This window comes from Staurois parvus, unplaced genomic scaffold (genome assembly GCF_062004578.1).
Source record: "Staurois parvus isolate SC_StPar_1 unplaced genomic scaffold, SC_StPar_1.0 ptg000696l, whole genome shotgun sequence".
In the NCBI taxonomy this organism is placed as follows: domain Eukaryota; kingdom Metazoa; phylum Chordata; class Amphibia; order Anura; family Ranidae; genus Staurois; species Staurois parvus.
In genome coordinates this window covers 10,976,200-10,997,411 of record NW_028318492.1, presented here as the reverse complement: position 1 = coordinate 10,997,411, position 21,212 = coordinate 10,976,200, and the positions used below count along the sequence as shown (strand labels likewise).

Genomic DNA, 21,212 nt, shown 5'->3' with positions numbered 1-21,212 from the left:
CAAACACTAGTGCAGCTCAGCCCCACCCCCGCTCTCTCTTCATTGGCTGTGACTGACAGTAGCGGGGACAAATAGCTCCTGATGCAGTCTCAGCCAATGATGAGGAAGAGTCCCTGGAGAGCCACTACTCTTGTGCACATCACTGAATCGAGAGGTGGTTCAAGTAAGTTTTAGGGGGGGCTGCTGCACACTGAAGGTTTTTTACCTTCAGGCATAGAATGCCTGAAGGTAAAAAAACCTTCGGCCTGTAGGGCTCATGTACACAGGGCATTTAGAAAACTCTTCTGAACGATGGAAACTGACTGCTGGAAAATGTAGGTTAAAAACGTTGGTTTTGCTGCATTTGCATACCGTGTTTAGCTCGCTCGCCCCCCTTTCCTGACTTGCCGGGCTGCATGCTCGGATAAGGGTCTGGTATGGGTTTTGGAGGAAAACCCCACGCCATTTTTCTTTTTGTGTATGGGGCTTCCCCTCAAAATCCATACCAGACCCGAAGGGCTTAGTATGGATGGGAGGGGTGACCACACGCCATTTAAAAAAAAAAAAAAAATTTATTGCCAGCAATTCTTTTTACATTCAGCTATCAGTGGGAACCCCGATGACAGCTGAAACATGATGCATGCTTTTCACTACTAAAATTCCACATGACTTGATAAAATCATGTAGTATTTTAGTAGCCTTTTTTGGTGGATTCAAATGGGTTTTTTAAAAAAAATGCTATGGTATCCTACCGCATACTCGAATGTGGTAGGATACCGCTTAGTGAATTGTGCCCTGGATATGGACCTGTCAAAAAACGCAAGTGCTTATAAACGCGGTTAATCGCATTTACAAGCGTTTAAAACGCTGATAAAATCTACTCCTGAACGCAAGTTTCCTGCGTTCAAAAAAACGACTGTAAGCTCAACTGCCTGTAAATGACATAGTGTACATGGACACATAGGAAAACATTAGGGAGCGTTCAGGGGCTGCTGAAGAAAAAGAAAAAAAAAAAACCACACACAGAAAAGCTCCTGAACCTCAGTTTATCAGCTGCAGTGTACATGAGTCCTTACAACCATTTTAACATGTGTTGGCATTAACTTTGAAGGCAACACACATATTTGCATTGCTATGCATTGTATTACAAATTTTGTGTCATACTATTTCTTGGACAATTTGATGCATTGGCAGTCCATTAGCGTCAATGGGCTGCTTTAACACAATGCATGTTAACCCATTTCAAAATACCCAAACAGGCCATTATTGTGATTTATGAAAAGAACGGCCCCAGCTCAAAGATGGTTAGTCGCAGAACTCTTAAATGTATCTGAAAGAAAAGGCAATTGCAGGGGATTCCTGTTTTTTTACTTCAAATCTCTGAATAGACTCCAAAAGAGACAAAAGTCAATCAGGCACATAGGAAATTAGATCAATAGAAACTGTACAGAAGCCAGAAAACCCTTGTAGCTACAAAATTGCATAATGTCTTCTATACAATTATAAAATATATTTCCTCATAAAGATGCCTAAAGGAGTAATCCTATATTGTGAAACATTCTGTATACAGCACAGAATACTCCATACAACACTATTCACTTGAATGGGTTGTGTTTGGCACAGACAAGAGCTATAAATTTTGCCAAAGCTCCCCAGCATGTGCAAGCCCCTGAGTGGCTGTGTTAGGTGGGCAGTTGGAAGGCAGTAAAACGGCAGCTGCCCATTTTTACTACCCCCCAGTCACATGTATGAACGAAGCAAGAAAAGACTGCCTTCACTAGGAGCCAAATTAAGAACAGTCAGATGTCAAATTCCCTCCACTTGTCATTAGCAAATTACTAAAGATCATGAAAAATTGACAGCTGTATGAGGTTAATACATGTCATGTTAAACTTCAGATTTGACTTTAACATGCCTTTATTTATATTTTTCTCTACTTGTTAATACACTTTAACCCATTCCCGCATTGGCATCCCTTTTAAAAGTTCTAAATGCTCAGGGGGCAGGAAAGATCATATGACCACTGTGATTGGCTGTTGTAGAGGTGACATGATTGGAAGCCGCTCCCGCTGGCTACCTATTGTTATTTGGGACCAAGAGCTGCCTTCGTCAGCTCAGTCTTTTGTGCTGGGAGCATGCAGTGAGTGTGTTCCCAGCATAAACAGTGGCCGCCCAGCAACAAATGTGTGTGGCATGTGGACGTTAAAGCCTACCTTTTCGACGTTGCACATATGTGTTACTGGGGCATATGGGGGTTAATTGTTTAACTCCATATGCAAAGTAGTAGTAGTAGTAGTAGTAATAATAATAATAATAATAATAATAATAATAATAATAATAAATAATAAATAATAAAAAGCGCCTTGTTCATGTTGCAATATTCACCTCCTTTCCGGTGCTGCTCCCTGCAGGTAGGCCCCACATTCTGGCTGAATGAAGCCCAGGGTAATTCAGCACACTTCCTGTGAACATGGGGAGGGGGTAAAGGTCCACCCATCCCCAACAACATAACATCATCAAGTTGCATTGCTCATGTTATTTTGGTGCCAGTCCTTGAAGGCTTTAAACTAAACCAGTAAAGAGTTGGTATTTTAATGTGCTCCCCTGCTACAGCCCCGAGGAAACCCTGTACATTTAGGTAAACAGGGGCGGCTCCAGACATTTTCATTTTTGCTGGTACTGTGCTGGAATAAGTGGAGCCAAGTCCCTGGCCCATAATCCTGTGTTATACGAAAAGCAGACATACTACAGTATAATGAGAAATGCTTAGTCACAAAGTGAAAGATGCAATGCTATGTAGAAACCATTGACAGTGTACCAAGAACCATTTACACTCGAAGATTGTAGTTCCTTAAGGCACATTAAAGAGAAAAGCAAGCAGGAGAAAAAATAAATAAAAACCGCAGCAAATGGAGTGTGTGGCCATATCCTGCTTTACAATAGGCATGTTCTAAAATGGATGGATTAGACCATACATGAGCCTATCTGCTGCAAAAACTCTACACAGTCCTTCCAGCCACAAAATATGCCTTAACCATTTGAGTCCTGATGCAGTTTTAAGACTACACCTGGACTCCTATTGGCCCATGATGGCACTAGCGATGTGACACTGTCAGCCGGGGTCCAGTGCTAGACCCAGCAGCTGAAGCAATTAGATCCTGGACTTCCAATGCTTCTACAGACTGCACGAAAAGAGAGCGCTGTATATGCAAATGAAAAACACAATGCTTCCTCATTATGTTTACACTGGGGATGTAGTGACATTACTGCACCTCCATTCAGTACGCAGGCTCAGGCAGCTCTGTTCAGTCTCAGTACAGCACTAGATCACGGCCATAGTATTCTACTGCTGGCTGATTGCTGCAAGCAATAGACCACTTCTATAAGTGATCTGCGGCTGCACAGTTGAATGGAGGGTCTGGATCTGGTCTATATATAGAATTTTATTATAAAAAAAATATAAATAAACAGCGCAAATCAAACAACTCATTCAGTATATGTTACAAATAAAATTGTAGTGAAAATAATCAATTTAAATAAAGTGCCAAAAATATTATGTTAGTGTCCACAAAAAAATATATGCACAAAGTCCTTTTATCCCAGAAAAAACATAAGTATAATGGACCGCGGTGGAGTTCATATGAGGAGTGAGTGGAATCATCTAGCCCTGCAAAGCGATTTAGGAGTTCTGGAGGATATAGAGGGGGTTTAGGATCCCTTAAATTCTAAAAGGCACATAACTCACCAACATCTGGTGAGTGCGGTTCATTTTGATTTCACACTGGTGGATGGTGGAAGCACTGTTTTTTTGGGAGAAATCATTATACTTATGTTTTTTCTGGGATAAAAGGACTTTATGCATATATTTTTTGTGGACACTAACATATTTTTTGGCACTTTATTTAAATTGATTATTTTCACTACAATTTTATTTGTAACGTACTGAATGAGTTGTTTGATTTGCGCTGTTTATTTATATTTTTTGTATGTTGGTGTATTACACTGGTGCACAGCAGCAAATGTTCTATACTGAAAGAGTCTTTGTGCGCTGGGGTTCTGTGTTACAGTATAGAATATTATGCCATTTACATGGGGAAAACAAAAACAAAAAAAAAACAAAAAAAACAAAAAACAAAACCACACAACAAAAATATGTGCATCCAGATGTGCTACCTAATTAACACCGTTTGCCAGAGGAAAAAAAATATGTTGTAAAATACATTAAAGGTAGACTACTAATGCTAAATTATTATACAGGATTTATTAAATAGTATATGTGGGGAACCAAGATGGTCACCAAACCAAAAACTAAACAGTCTGGAATTTTGGGAGAAAGCGGCCTGAGGGCTCAGGTGGTTAAATACTGTGCCATCGATGAGAATCTTACAGACACACAAATATCAACACAAAAGGAACATATTTTGAAAAAAAAAAAAGTAAACTCTGCCGTTACATATTATTATTATACAGTATTTATAAAGCGCCAACAGTTCACTCAGCGCTGTACATTACAATGGGGGACAGTACATGTGACAGTACAGTAACAATACAATGCGATGCGATACACGAGGGGTTCGAGGGCCCTGCTCTTTTGAGCTTAGAATCTAGGTTTTTCTTCACACAAACTACAGAACTGAAAAATAGTACTTTGAACTGAACCTACCTTACCTGAAAACGTCCTTAAAGTAGCTGGGGGTTAATCATTGGCAACCAACAACTGTTGGCACAGTGAACGCAAGGAATGAACATGCACATGGTTTATGCATTGGTTATGAGTATGTTATAAACAACATAACATACAGAACGCAGTGGTGAGGATTATATATACACTGCTCAAAAAATTTAAAGGAACACTTTTTGAAACTGATTAACAACAGGTGCACTAGAAGGACAACAATGAGATGATCCCCAAAACAGGAATGGTTTTACAGGTGGAGGCCACTAGCCTTTTTATTCCCTACTCCTCTTTTCTGACTGTTTTTCACTAGTTTTGCATTTGGCTAGGGTCAATGTCACTGCTGGTAGCATGAGATGATACCTGCACCCTACAGAGGTTTCACAGGCAGTCCAACTCCTCTAGGATGGCACATCAATACGTGCCATTGCCTGAAGGTTTGCTGCATCTCCCAACACAGTCTCAAGAGCATGGAGGATATTCCAGGAGACAGGCAGTTACTCTAGGAGAGCTGGACAGGGCCTTAGAAGGTAGTTAACCCATCAGCAGGACAGGTATCTGCTCCTTTGTGCAAGGAGGAACAGGATGAGCACTGCCAGAGCCCTACAAAATGACCTCCAGCAGGCCAATGCTGTGAATGTCTCTGACCAAACAATCAGAAACAGACTTCATGAGGGTGGCCTGAGGGCCCGACGTCCTCTAGTGGGTCCTGTTTTCACTGCCCGGTACGATAGAGCTCAACTGGCATTTGCCATTGAACACCAGAATTGGCAGGTCTGTCACTGGTGCCCTGTACTTTTCACAGATGAGAGCAGGTTCACCCTGAGCACATGTGACAGACGTGAAAGGGTCTTGAGAAGCCATGAAGAATGCTATGCTGCCTGTAACATCGTTCAGCATGACCGTTTTGGTGTTGGGTCAGTGATGGTCTGGGGAGGCATATCCATGGAGGCGCGCACAGACCACTACAGGCTAGACAATGGCACCTTGACTGCCATTAAGTTTCGGGATAAATTCCTTGGATCCATTGTCAGACGCTGGTGCAGTGGGTCCTGGGTTCCTTCTGGTGCACGACAATGCCCCGACTCGTGGCGAGTATGCAGGCAGTTCCTGGAGGATGAAGGAATTGATACCATTTAATGGCCTTCACACTCACCTGACATACAGTCAGGTCCATAAATATTGGGACATCGACACAATTCTAACATTTTTGGCTCTATACACCACCACAATGGATTTGAAATGAAACAAGCAAGATGTGCTTTAACTGCAGACTGTCAGCTTTAATTTGAGGGTATTTACATCCAAATCAGGTAAACTGTGTAGGAATTACAACAGTTTGCATATGTGCCTCCTACTTGTTAAGGGACCAAAAATAATGGGACAATTGGCTCTTTGCTGTTCCATGGCCAGGTGTGTGTTATTCCCTCATTATCCCAATTACAGTGAGCAGATAAAAGGTCCAGAGTTCATTTCAAGTGTGCTATTTGCATTTGAAATCTGTTACTGTCAACTCTCAAGATGAGAACGAAAGAGCTGTCACTATCAATGAAGCAAGCCATCATTAGGCTGAAGAAACAAAACAAACCCATCAGAGAGATAGCAAAAACATTAGGCGTGGCCAAAACAACTGTTTTGAACATTCTTAAAAAGAAGGAACGCACCGGTGAGTTCAGCAACACCAAAAGACCCGGAAGACCACGGAAAACAACTGTGGTGGATGACCGAAGAATTCTTTCCCTGGTGAAGAAAACACCCTTCACAACAGTTGGCCAGATCAAGAACACTCTCCAGGAGGTAGGTGTATGTGTGTCAAAGTCAACAATCAAGAGAAGACTTCACCAGAGTGAATACAGAGGGTTCACCACAAGATGGAAACCATTGGTGAGCCTCAAAAACAGGAAGGCCAGATTAGAGTTTGCCAAACGACATCTAAAAAAGCCTTCACAGTTCTGGAACAACATCCTATGGACAGATGAGACCAAGATCAACTTGTACCAGAGTGATGGGAAGAGAAGAGTATGGAGAAGGAAAGGAACTGCTCATGATCCTAAGCATACCACCTCATCGGTGAAGCATGGTGGTGGTAGTGTCATGGCGTGGGCATGTATGGCTGCCAATGGAACTGCTTCTCTTGTATTTATTGATGACGTGACTGCTGACAAAAGCAGCCGGATGAATTCTGAAGTGTTTCGGGCAATATTATCTGCTCATATTCAGCCAAATGCTTCAGAACTCATTGGACGCCGCTTCACAGTGCAGATGGACAATGACCCAAAGCATACTGCAAAAGCAACCAAAGAGTTTTTTAAGGGAAAGAAGTGGAATGTTATGCAATGGCCAAGTCAATCACCTGACCTGAATCTGATTGAGCATGCATTTCACTTGCTGAAGACAAAACTGAAGGGAAAATGCCCCAAGAACAAGCAGGAACTGAAGACAGTTGCAGTAGAGGCCTGGCAGAGCATCACCAGGGATGAAACCCAGCATCTGGTGATGTCTATGCGTTCCAGACTTCAGACTGTAATTGACTGCAAAGGATTTGCAACCAAGTATTAAAAAGTGAAAGTTTGATTTATGATTATTATTCGTTCCCATTACTTTTGGTCCCTAACAAGTGGGAGGCACATATGCAAACTGTTGGAATTCCTACACCGTTCACCTGATTTGGTTGCAAATACCCTCAAATTAAAGCTGACAGTCTGCAGTTAAAGCACATCTTATTCATTTCATTTCAAATCCATTGTGGTGGTGTATAGAGCCAAAAATGTTAGAATTGTGTCGATGTCCCAATATTTATGGACCTGACTGTAAATCCAATAGAACACCTCTGGGATGTCATGTTTTGGTCCATCCAACGCCACCAGATTGTACCTCAGACTTTCTAGGAGCTCAGTGATGCCCTGGTCCAGTTTTGGGAGGAAATACCCCCAGGACACCCTCCGTCATCTCATTAGAAGCATGCCTCGATGTTGTCAGGCATGCATACAAGCACGTGGGGGGACATACAAACTACTGTGTGCCATTCTGAGTTGCTGCAATGAAACGTCAGCAAATTGGACTAGCCTGCTGCATCATTTTTTCTTTTCGGAGTGTCTTTGAATTCAGTCCTCTGTAGGTTGATAATTGTCATTTCCATCAACCGATGGGGCATCGTTACGTTCCTAACACATTACCCAGTCCAAATCACTAAAGATATCCAGCATGAGATTTTTCCCCATTGAGATCTGATGTGTTTTCAAAGTGTTCCTTAAATTTTTTTTGAGCACAACATACAGTCAGGTCCATAAATATTGGGACATCAACACAAATCTAACATTTTTGGCTCTATGCACCACCACAATGGATTTGAAATAAAACGAACAAGATGTGCTTTAACTGCAGACAGTCAGCTTTAATTTGAGGGTATTTACATCCAAATCAGGTGAACGGTGTAGGAATTACAACAGTTTGCATATGTGCCTCCCACTTGTTAAGGGACCAAAAGTAATGGGACAGAATTATAATCATAAATCAAACTTTCACTTTTTAATACTTGGTTGCAAATCCTTTGCAGTCAATTACAGCCTGAAGTCTGGAACGCATAGACATCACCAGACGCTGGGTTTCATCCCTGGTGATGCTCTGTCAGGCCTCTACTGCAACTGTCTTCAGTTCCTTCTTGTTCTTGGGGCATTTTCCCTTCAGTTTTGTCTTCAGCAAGTGAAATGCATGCTCAATTGGAATCAGGTCGGGTGATTGACTTGGCCATTGCAGAACATTCCACTTCTTTCCCTTAAAAAACTCTTTGGTTGCTTTTGCAGTCTGCTTTGGGTCATTGTCCATCTGCACTGTGAAGCGTCCAATGAGTTCTGAAGCATTTGGCTGAATATGAGCAGATAATATTCCCGAAACACTTCAGAATTAATCCGGCTGCTTTTGTCAGCAGTCACATCATCAATAAATACAAGAGAAGCAGTTCCATTGGCAGCTATACATGCCCACACCATGACACTACCACCACCATGCTTCACTGATGAGGTGGTATGCTTAGGATCATGAGCAGTTCCTTTCCTTCTCCATACTCTTCTCTTCCCATCACTCTGGTACAAGTTGATGTTGGTCTCATCTGTCCATAGGATGTTGTTCCAGAACTGTGAAGGCTTTTTTAGATGTCGTTTGGCAAACTCTAATCTGGCCTTCCTGTTTTTGAGGCTCACCAATGGTTTACATCTTGTGTTGAACCCTCTGTATTCACTCTGGTGAAGTCTTCTCTTGATTGTTGACTTTGACACACATACACCTACCTCCTGGAGAGTGTTCTTGATCTGGCCAACTGTTGTGAAGGGTGTTTTCTTCACCAGGGAAAGAATTCTTCGGTCATCCACCACAGTTGTTTTCCATGGTCTTCCGGGTCTTTTAGTGTTGCTGAGCTCACCGGTGCGTTCCTTCTTTTTAAGAATGTTTCAAACAGTTGTTTTGGCCACGCCTAATGTTTTTGCTATCTCTCTGATGGGTTTGTTTTGTTTTTTCAGCCTAATGATGGCTTGCTTCACTGATAGTGACAGCTCTTTGGATCTCATCTTGAGAGTTGACAGCAACAGATTCCAAATGCAAAAAGCACACTTGAAATGAACTCTGGACCTTTTATCTGCTCATTGTAATTGGGATAATGAAGGAATAACACACACCTGGCCACGGAACAGCTGAGAAGCCAATTGTCCCATTACTTTTGGTCCCTTAACAAGTGGGAGGCACATATGCAAACTGTTGTAAAACCTACACTGTTCACCTGATTTGGATGTAAATACCCTCAAATTAAAGCTGACAGTCTGCAGTTAAAGCACATCTTGTTCGTTTCATTTCAAATCCATTGTGGTGGTGTATAGAGCCAAAAATGTTAGAATTGTGTCGATGTCCCAATATTTATGGACCTGACTGTATAATGCAGTTTTTAGGAACAAAGATAGGACAAGGTTCACTTGCATCCAAAAGCAAATATGCCAAATTGTTTCCCACCTCTATTTACACATTTCTTGGCAAATACACAACCAGAGCAGAACTGGTGAGTGTCAAGTGTGTCTCTTTAGGCTGGTGTCGGTGCAAGTAGCTGACCTCTTCGTGCAAATGTTGGTGTGAGAAGTGAGCTGCTCATATGACACAGCTTAGGAGTATAACTTTAGATTGTAAGCTCCACGAGCAGGGCCCTCACATTCCTTCTGTACTGAAATGTATTGTAATTGTACTGTCTCCCTTACATTGTAAAGTGCTGTGCAAACTGTTGGAGCTATATAAATCCTGAATAATAATAATAATAATAATAATAATAATAATAGCTGGCCTGGACTTGGGAGCAGGTAAGAAATATCACCCAAACCATAACTTCTGCTCCTCGCATGACCTCCTGCTCTCTAGCTCCCTTGTCTCCTCCTCCCATGCTCATCTCCAGAGCTTCCCTCATCCTCTGGAACTCCCTACCCCAATTTATCAGACTATCGCCTACTCTGCTCACTTTTAGGCGATTTCTGAAAACCTCTCTCTTCAGGGAAGCCTATCCTGCCCTCAGCTAATAATGGAATCTTCTACTCTTCCAACCAGTCCATCCCCCACAGTAACTACCTTTTGTACCACTAGCCTCTCCCTCCTAGATTGTAAGCTCCCAGAAACAAGGCCCTCGTAACCCTCTTGTATTGAACTGTATTGTTGCTGTATTGTCTCCCTTTATATTGTAAAGCGCTGAGAAAACTGTTGCCGCTATACAAATCCTGTATTATAATAATAATAATCTTAAACAAGAAAACCACCACACTGAGCATCATAAACTGCCAGTTATTCACATGAATTTCTTACATGAAGAAAAGCATATTAATGTATAATTATGTAATTTACACCATTTAGATCATAATTATACATTTAATATGCTTTTCTTTATATAAGCACGCGTATTCATCTGACTAGCAGTTTATCATGCTCAGTGTGAGCTGTGTTTCACTTATTAGGTGGGTAACCTGGTATTCCCTGTTCCACAGCCTGCTGCTGACTTAAGAAATGCTTAGATAGGACTGCTTGTTATAGACTACTGTTCTATACGGTTTAAATACCACATAGTAAAAGAAGAGGGCACTAGGCAGACACAGACAGACAGTCTGGACTGTATTGTGTCTAGATTATTAGCTACGTTTTAACTTCCAACCAAGCTGTCCCTAACAGAGTCCCCTCTGCTATCTGTCCTGTACTGTAATGTGTAGTAAGAAAAAAAAAATACAACAATATCATTGGTGTCAGTGTGTAGTACTTACCACAGATCTGTCTGACTCCAGTCCCACAGTGCCAGGACAGCCAACCAGAGACTCAGAGCCGATTCATCCCATGTCGCAAGCTCTTTGAGCCAGAAGTGAAGCAACTGCCCTTTGTTGACCTGTCACCTGTGCACATCAATCTACTGAGGTTGGGACAGTCAGTTCCAGCCCTGGGCTGCAGCAGCATGTCCAACTATAGATTAAGTGTCAGGAAGTCATACGAATATTATGGGGGGAGTCTGCTGCTGCTGAGCTAGAATTCCTCCATTCAATGCATATCAAATCACTCCAAAAATGCAAAAAAAAAAATTTATATATATATAATAAATATATATAATAATATTATTATGTTAAATGCAAACTAACAGTGGGTGCTGAAGGGAATTTGCTGAAATTTTGAAGCTGCTATAACATACTCAAGCAACCTCTGACACTGCCACTAAGAGTACATTTAAGGAGAAGTTCACCTTTTGTAACATTTTACACTTGGCCCCGGCTCCTTGCCGATCCCCATTGTGACAGATAGCGGGGGATCTTCTCCTTCCCACTAGCGGTCACAATTTAAAAAAAAGCCTGGCTGCATAATTCATTCATGATGTTCTGTGAATTAATGAACTACCAGTCCCGACAGCCTTAGTGGCTGTCGGCTTGTAGTTCTCAATGAATTCTTCCTGTCAGTATATCTGCTTTCTGGTACATCCTGTACGGGCAAGCAGATATGCGGACAGGACTGCAGGAGATCTGCATGGCACCAGGGATTTGCTAATCGTTGGTGCAGTGCTTTACATGCTCCAGAAACAAAAAATACTAAATTCACATTTTTACATGAAAAAAAATGTGCATTTATTATTTTTCTTGTAAAAAGGTGAACTTTAAAGTGATTCTAAAGCTTTTTTTTTTATAAGAAATAACAACCCTGTCATACTTACCAGCTGTGTGCAGTAGTTATGCACAGAGCAGCCCCGATCCTCCTCTTCTTGGGTCCCCCACAGGCTCTCTTGGCCCCTCCCTCCTATCGGGTGCCCCCACAGCAAGCACCTTGCTATGGGGGTACATGCTGCTCCATGTGTTCATTCACACACGGAGCCGCGATTTGGCCACAGAGCTCTCTCTTCTCACTGGCTGTGACTGACAGCAGTGGGAGCCAATGGCTCCCGCTTCTGTCTCAGCCAATGAGAAAAGGGAGTCTCGTGATAACCGAGATCCCAGTGTACATCACTGATCAAGAGGGGGCTTAGGTGACTATTAGGGGGGCTGCTGTACACAGGTTTTTTTTATCTTCATGCATAGAATGTATAAAAGGTAAAAAACCTTGAGCCTTTAGAATCACTTTAAGCCTTCCTAATAAATCTGCTATCTAGTGAACTTGGAAAGAAGAAAAAAAAAAATCCAATGGCACAACTGTAGTGACACCTACATTTGTTTATCTTACTGTTGACATTCAGACTAGCATGTTCATGTACAAACGGTAACTGCCCCAACCTGTCGCTGGCCTTTGCAGCAAGGAGCACAATGAAGGGCAACACAGGTCAAACAACAAAAAAGAAAACTTCCTAGCTCAACTCACCAGCCTGCCTGCAAAAAACTGAATTGTCCTGTCTAACAGTTCACATTATAAACAGGGGCTTAGTTTGCACACATCTGCAAATACATGCGTAAGCTGCAGAGGCCTTGTGAAGGCACCCCAGTATTATCTGCAGTCTTAACCCTATAAATTTGGAGAGCCTCCATAGTAGGAGCACATATATATTAATGGATAGATTGAGGGAAGGTATGCCTGGAGGGAGCCCATCCCTCCTTAAAAGCCACAGGGGCACACTGGACACCCAGCAAACAGCACAATGGCAGCAAAGCTGTCCAGTGCAAACCCTTATCCAATTAATCATTGGTATAAACTAACAGCATGTGGCTTTGCAGCAAACTAGTTTTACCTCGGTATTACGCCTGCCAAAAGTATTTATTATAGTGAATGGAACCATGCTGCAACTGTGTGCTAAACGCCACAATGGCAGTTACAACATGGTATTTTAATGCAAAATCCCCCCCTTCAGATCTTTCAGCAATTTGTACATTTTACTCCTTCCCAAGCATTACTCTTTTCTATTGTTCACACTGTAATCTGTTTAGTCCAGTACCACCAACTGTTTCTATCATTTACTGCCAGGCATAGGTAACACAATCCCCCTTTATAATAAATAGGTCATTGTGATTAGAATTATGTATAGTATCCTACCTCTATGAGGGAGTATTCATACCCTGGAGGGAGAAAAAAAATATATAAGATAAAATATTAAAAAAACTTCAGTCAACACAAATTATCAGTGAACCATCACAGGGGCACATTATGTCCACCTTGTTTTTCTGCATGTAAACTCTGCCTTTGTTGTGTATTCCCAAACACGATCAGAAGTCCTTATGTTGCTGAGCTAAACTCGTGTGCAACTTTTTTACCCAAGAGGAACCCCTAAAAGAATTTTCAGGTCTCAAGAACCCTTATTAAAACCAATGCATTGGAGATCAATTGGAAAAATTCCCCCTTACAGTGGTGGTCAGTGGGAAGAATGTGTGTAGATAAACAAAATAAAGCAGACAGCTATCTGCCAGCAAGCGTGACGGTGTCCGCCCTGGGTGGAGTCTGAGTGGTGGACAGCGTTTGGCTGTGGCTGATACATGCTGTATTTTGTTTGTGTTCAAGCGAGTACCCATTGATATCTTTTATAAGAAACCTATGTGACAGAACTGCACGAGTCAGTCCTCTTCCTCTCTCAATAGTCTATTTATGATGCATGGAGGAGTTGTGCTGTCTGCTTGAGAGGGTTAAATTTGACAGTTCCCCTGGATAGTCCTTATGTGTTTATGACCTTTATGTTAGAGGTCTGATCTCTGATTGGAGATCACGTGATCTCCAATCAGCACATGTGGATAGACCTTGTTTCTATTGTGGAGTTTTTTCATTTATATTAATACATTTGTTTGCAATCGTAGGAGATTATTTTATATCAATGCATTTTTATTCACTGATCTGTTCGCCAGTACATATTTAATGGGACACGTTGTTTATCAATTACACTTTTGTTGGTTCATATATACAGTCAGGTCCATAAATATTGGGACATCGACACAATTCTAACATTTTTGGCTCTATACACCACCACAATGGGTTTGAAATGAAACGAACAAGATGTTCTTTAACTGCAGACTGTCAGCTTTAATTTGAGGGTATTTACATCCAAATCAGGTGAACGGTGTAGGAATTACAACAGTTTGCATATGTGCCTCCCACTTGTTAAGGCAGCAAAAGTAATGGGACAGAATAATAATCATAAATCAAACTTTCACTTTTTAATACTTGGTTGCAAATCCTTTGCAGTCAATTACAGCCTGAAGTCTGGAACGCATAGACATCACCAGACGCTGGGTTTCATCCCTGGTGATGCTCTGCCAGGCCTCTACTGCAACTATTTTCAGTTCCTGCTTGTTCTTGGGGAATTTTCCCTTCAGTTTTGTCTTCAGCATGTCAAATGCATGCTCAATTGGAATCAGGTCGGGTGATTGACTTGGCCATTGCATAACATTCCACTTCTTTCCCTTAAAACAACTCTTTGGTTGCTTTTGCAGTATGCTTTGGGTCATTGTCCATCTGCACTGTGAAGCGTCCAATGAGTTCTGAAGCATTTGGCTGAATATGAGCAGATAATATTGTCTGAAACACTTCAGAATTCATCCTGCTGCTTTTGTCAGCAGTCACATCATCAATAAATACAAGAGAACCAGTTCCATTGGCAGCCATACATGCCCACGCCATGACATTACCACCACCATGCTTCACTGATGAGGTGGTATGCTTAGGATCATGAGCAGTTCCTTTCCTTCTCCATACTCTTCTCTTCCCATCACTCTGGTACAAGTTGATCTCGGTCTCATCTGTCCATAGGATGTTGTTCCAGAACTGTGAAGGCTTTTTTAGATGTCGTTTGGCAAACTCTAATCTGGCCTTCCTGTTTGAGGCTCACCAATGGTTTACATCTTGTGGTGAACCCTCTATATTCACTCTGGTGAAGTCTTCTCTTGATTGTTGACTTTGACACACATACACCTACCTCCTGGAGAGTGTTCTTGATCTGGCCAACTGTTGTGAAGGGTGTTTTCTTCACCAAGGAAAGAATTCTTCAGTCATCCACCACAGTTGTTTTCTGTGGTCTTCCGGGTCTTTTGGTGTTGCTGAGCGTTCCTTCTTTTTAAGAATGTTCCAAACAGTTGTTTTGGCCACGCCTAATGTTTTTGCTATCTCTCTGATGGGTTTTTTTGTTTTTTCAGCCCAATGATGGCTTGCTTCACTGATAGTGACAACTTTTTGGATCTCATCTTGAGAGTTGACAGCAACAGATTCCAAATGCAAATGGCACACTTGAAATTAACTCTGGACCTTTTATCTGCTCATTGTAATTGGGATAATGAGGGAATAACACACACCTGGCCATGGAACAGCTGAGAAGCCAATTGTCCCATTACTTTTGGTCCCTTAACAAGTGGGAGGCACATATGCAAACTGTTCTACACCGTTCACCTGATTTGGATGTACATACCCTCAAATTAAAGCTGACAGTCTGCAATTAAAGCACATCTTGTTCGTTTCATTTCAAATCCATTGTGGTGGTGTATAGAGCCAAAAATGTTAGAATTGTGTCCATGTCTCAATATTTATGGACCTGACTGTATATTTAAAGGGGAGCCACAACAAGTTTTATGTATGCACATTGTTTCGTTGTTTTGTAGTTGGAAGGATGACCCTTACATTGGTGATCAGGGAAAAGAACGCCCTCCTCACATTGGTGATCAGGGGAAAGAATGCCCTCCTTACATTGGTGATCAGGGAAGAGAACACCCCCCTTAAACTGGTGGTCAGGGAAAAGAAAAACACTATACATTTGGCAGTTGAAGAGAACGTGCCCCCCCCCCAACCCCCTTACACTGGCGGTCAATGAAGAGAACGCGCCCCCCCCCCTTACACTGGCGGTCAATGAAGAGAACGCGCCCCCCCCCTTACACTGGCGGTCAATGAAGAGAACGCGCCCCCCCCCTTACACTGGCGGTCAATGAAGAGAACGCGCCCCCCCCCCTTACACTGGCGGTCAATGAAGAGAACGCGCCCCCCCCCTTACACTGGCGGTCAATGAAGAGAACGCGCCCCCCCCCTTACACTGGCGGTCAATGAAGAGAACGCGCCCCCCCCCCTTACACTGGCGGTCAATGAAGAGAACGCGCCCCCCCCCCTTACACTGGCGGTCAATGAAGAGAACGCGCCCCCCCCCCCTTACACTGGCGGTCAATGAAGAGAACGCGCCCCCCCCCTTACACTGGCGGTCAATGAAGAGAACGCGCCCCCCCCTTACACTGGCGGTCAATGAAGAGAACGCGCCCCCCCCCTTACACTGGCGGTCAATGAAGAGAACGCGCCCCCCCCCCCTTACACTGGCGGTCAATGAAGAGAACGCGCCCCCCCCCTTACACTGGCGGTCAATGAAGAGAACGCGCCCCCCCTTACACTGGCGGTCAATGAAGAGAACGCGCCCCCCCTTACACTGGCGGTCAATGAAGAGAACGCGCCCCCCCCCTTACACTGGCGGTCAATGAAGAGAACGCGCCCCCCCCCTTACACTGGCGGTCAATGAAGAGAACGCGCCCCCCCCCCCCTTACACTGGCGGTCAATGAAGAGAACGCGCCCCCCCCCCCTTACACTGGCGGTCAATGAAGAGAACGCGCCCCCCCCCTTACACTGGCGGTCAATGAAGAGAACGCGCCCCCCCTTACACTGGCGGTCAATGAAGAGAACGCGCCCCCCCTTACACTGGCGGTCAATGAAGAGAACGCGCCCCCCCTTACACTGGCGGTCAATGAAGAGAACGCGCCCCCCCTTACACTGGCGGTCAATGAAGAGAACGCGCCCCCCCTTACACTGGCGGTCAATGAAGAGAACGCGCCCCCCCTTACACTGGCGGTCAATGAAGAGAACGCGCCCCCCCTTACACTGGCGGTCAATGAAGAGAACGCGCCCCCCCCCTTACACTGGCGGTCAATGAAGAGAACGCGCCCCCCCTTACACTGGCGGTCAATGAAGAGAACGCGCCCCCCCTTACACTGGCGGTCAATGAAGAGAACGCGCCCCCCCTTACACTGGCGGTCAATGAAGAGAACGCGCCCCCCCTTACACTGGCGGTCAATGAAGAGAACGCGCCCCCCTTACACAGGCGGTCAATGAAGAGAACGCGCCCCCCCTTACACTGGCGGTCAATGAAGAGAACGCGCCCCCCCTTACACTGGCGGTCAATGAAGAGAACGCGCCCCCCCTTACACTGGCGGTCAATGAAGAGAACGCGCCCCCCCTTACACTGGCGGTCAATGAAGAGAACGCGCCCCCCCTTACACTGGCGGTCAATGAAGAGAACGCGCCCCCCCTTACACTGGCGGTCAATGAAGAGAACGCGCCCCCCCTTACACTGGCGGTCAATGAAGAGAACGCGCCCCCCCCTTACACTGGCGGTCAATGAAGAGAACGCGCCCCCCCCTTACACTGGCGGTCAATGAAGAGAACGCACCCCCCCTACACTGGCGGTCAATAAAGAGAACGCTCCCCCCCCCCCCCTTACACTGGCGGTCAATGAAGAGAACGCACCCCCCCTACACTGGCGGTCAATAAAGAGAACGCTCCCCCCCCCCTTACACTGGCGGTCAATAAAGAGAACGCTCCCCCCCCCTTACACTGGCGGTCAATGAAGAGAAGACGCCCCCCCTTACACTGGCGGTCAATGCAGAGAACGCGCCCCTCCCTTACACTGGCGGTCAATGCAGAGAACGCGCCGCCCCCCCCCCCCTTACACTGGCGGTCAATGAAGAGAACGTGCCCCCCCTTTACACTGGTGGTCAATGAAGAGAACGCGCCCCCCCTTACACTGGCGGTCAATGAAGAGACCGCGCCCCCCCCCCCCTTACATTGGCGGTCAATGAAGAGAGTGCCCCCCCTTACATTGGTGGTCAGTAGAAAGACTAACCTTTTACAGAAAGCTATAAAAAAATCATTATATTGCCAAAAGTATTGGGGCGCCTGCCCTTACATGCACATGAACTTTGATGATGTCTTAGTCCGTAGGGTTCAGTATTGAGTTGGCCCACCCTTTGCAGCTATAACAGCTTCAACTCTTCTGGGAAGGCTCCCCAAGGTTTAGGAGTGTGTCTATGGGAATGTTTGACCATTCTTCCAGAAGTGCATTTGTGAGGTCAGGCACTGATGTCGGATGAGAAGGCCTGGCGTGCAGTCTCCGCTCTAATTCATCCCAAAGGTGTTCTATTGGGTTGAGGTCAGGACTCTGTGCAGACCAATCAAGTTCCTCTACCCCAAACTCACTCATACATGTCTTTATGGATCTTGCATTGTGCACTGGTGTGCAGTCCTGTTGGAGCAGGAAGGGGCCATCCCCAAACTGTTCCCACAAAGTTAGGAGTATGAAATTGTCCAAAATGTCTTGGTATGGTGACACCTTAAGAGTTCCCTCCACTGGAACTAGGGGGCCAAGCCCAACCCCTGAAAAACAAACCACACCATAATCACCCCTCCACCAAACTTTACATTTGGCACAATGCAGTCAGAGAAGTACCGTTCTCCTGGCAACTGCCAAAACCCAAACATGTCCATTGGATTGCCAGACAGAGAAGCGTGATTTGTCACTCCAGAGAACACTTCTCCATTGCTCTAGAGTCCAGTGGCGGTGTGCTTTACACCACTGCATCCGACGCTTTGCATTGCACTTGGTGATGTAAGGCTTGGATGCAGCTGCTCGGCCATGGAAACCTATTCCATGAAGCTCTCTATGCACTGGTGTTGTGCTAATCTGAAGGCCACATGAAGCTTGGAGGTCTTTAGCTATTGACTCTGCAGGCAGTTGGTGACTTCTGTACGCTCCAGCATGCACTGACCCCACGCTGTCATTTTACGTGGCCTACCTACCTACCTTCGTGGCTGAGCTGTTGTTGTTCCCAGTTGCTTCCACTTTCTTATAATACCACTAACAGCTGACTGTGGAATATTTAGTAGCAAGGAAATTTCACGGATGGACTTATTACACAAGTAACAACCTATCATGGTACCACACTTGAATTCACTGAGCTCCTGAGATTGACCCATTCTTTCACAAATGTGTGTAGAAGCAGTCTGCATGCCTAGGTGCTTGATTTTATATACCTGTGACCATGGAGGTGATTGGAACACCAATACAATGATTTAGAGGGGTGACCAAATACTTTTGATAATATAGTGTATCTTCTCACTGTTCATTAGTGAAGGGAGTGTTTGCCTGACAATGTTTACAATCTCAATATAAAAGGCAAACCTATAATTATTGATATGAAGTAGAGCAGGTAGGAGGTTATTAAAAGTCCATTGATATGAGCAGAGCACAGGCTGATCACATGGGCCATTAGTAATCAGACAAATCCTCAGCTAGCTGTGTCCAGCTCTGGGATAATATCATCCACCCTTCTGTGTCATCATCCTCATCACAGGACTACATAAATAACACTTAACTGTTTATGGCAAAACATCCCATCCATCCATCCATCCCAGCATCCTGGAGGGTGGATTCCCAGCACACATCAATCCATACACACCCTCTATGTTGTGTACATAGCAATGGGAGGGGGGCTTGTACAGAGCCACACCAGTCATCCACACAACTACTCTCCATCCCTAGTAATCACACACCCAGAGAATATCATCCCCCCCAATCCAGGATCAATATTAGGGAGCAGTGCTGTCCTGTGCTCATACCTGGACGGAGCCCCGGATCTCCCTCTAGATGAGCGGACAGAGTTCAGCTCGGGATGTCGCCGCCTCCACCTCCTCTCACTGCCACTGCTCCGTCCATGAGCCGAATCCCAACCAGGCACTGAGTGATGCTGGGAGGAGAGAGCCGGAACTACCACTCCCAGCACCCCCCGCGGCAGCCACAAGCCTTCAATCCGCAGAAACTTTATTCAGCATACACACACACTTAACCCAGAATGGTTACTTTTTATATAAAAAGAAAAGGTTGCGGATTTGAAAGTACGTGGGCACAGCCCTGTCCTATCCGCCGTGATGAACGATTTTTACGTTTCCTTGGTAGACACATTTCCCGGGATCCCCTAGGTCCCCAATACCTACAGCAAGGATGGGGTGATCCCTAGCAGAGTGTGGTAAAGTGGCTGTACACCTCAGACATGAAACATGAACAAAACAAGTCCTTGACATACATTTTGCTGTCCTCCAGAGGATTTACCCCCCTTCCTAACCAAGCCATTTTTTGAGATACGGCGCTGCATTACTTTAACTGACAATTGCGCGGTCATGCAATGCTGCACCCAAATTAAATTTACATCCTTGTTTCCCCACAAATAGAGCTTTCTTTTTATGGTATTTGATCGCCTGTGAGTTTTTTGGGTTTTTTTGTGCTATAAACAAAAAAAGACCGACAATGTTGAAAAAAAAAATATTTTTGACTTTTTGCTATAAAACGTCCAGTAAAAAAATTTAACAAATTAAATTTCATCATAAATTTAGGCCAAAATGTATTCTGCTATGTGCCTTGCAAAAAAAAAAATCCCAATACGTGTAAATGAATTGGTTTACATGAAAGATATAGCGTCTGCAAATGGCAGTAAATATACTTGAACTTTTTTTTTTTATACGAGTAACGGCGGTGATCAGCGATTTATAGTGGGACTGTGACGGGCATTCTGACACTGGGGGAGATGACTAACTGCCACTGACATCCCCAGTGACACCATTACGGTGATCAGTGCTAATAAAAAGCACCGACACTATACTAATGACACTGGGCAGGAAGGGGTTTACATGAGGGGCGATCAAAGGGTTAACCGTGTATTGTGTGCAGTTTTACTATGTGCTGTGTGTGTGCTTTACTGTGTAACACATGACTATGTATGGCTGTGCTATGCAGAGCTATACAAAGCAGTGTGCTGGAGCTGACAGGGGAGAGATCTGTATTGTTTACATACAGACATCTCCCTCATCAGTGATACTCAGCGATCGCCGGGTGCCAGCAGGGAATCACCAGTCGGGACCTGGTGATCGACGACTGAGGCAGCCAATGGCTGTGCGGGCAGGGCGCACTCACACCCCCTACCCGGAAATACAAAATCATGTATACAGTATATACGTGATTTTGCACAGCCCTGTAGCAGTAGTTCTGCTATAGGGCGGTCAGGAAGCTGTTAAGATACATTT

General features: G+C 44.4%; 1 protein-coding gene across 3 annotated transcripts in view; it reads right to left on the bottom strand.

The window, feature by feature from the left end:
- The window catches only part of LOC149446154 (transmembrane gamma-carboxyglutamic acid protein 1-like), a 68,991-nt gene extending 49,098 nt beyond the window's left edge, over positions 1-19,893 (bottom strand). The window contains exons 1-2 of one of the 3 annotated variants that reach the window (XM_089653018.1): positions 19,755-19,887; positions 13,166-13,188 (exon numbers count right to left, since the gene is read on the bottom strand). The gene's annotated coding sequence lies outside the window, so the exon portion shown is untranslated. Of the gene's footprint in view, positions 1-10,932; positions 11,026-13,165; positions 13,189-19,754 lie in introns of those variants that run through there. The other 2 variants (XM_089653017.1, XM_089653019.1) reach the window with 2 other exon arrangements.
- Positions 19,894-21,212: the final 1,319 nt, after the last annotated feature.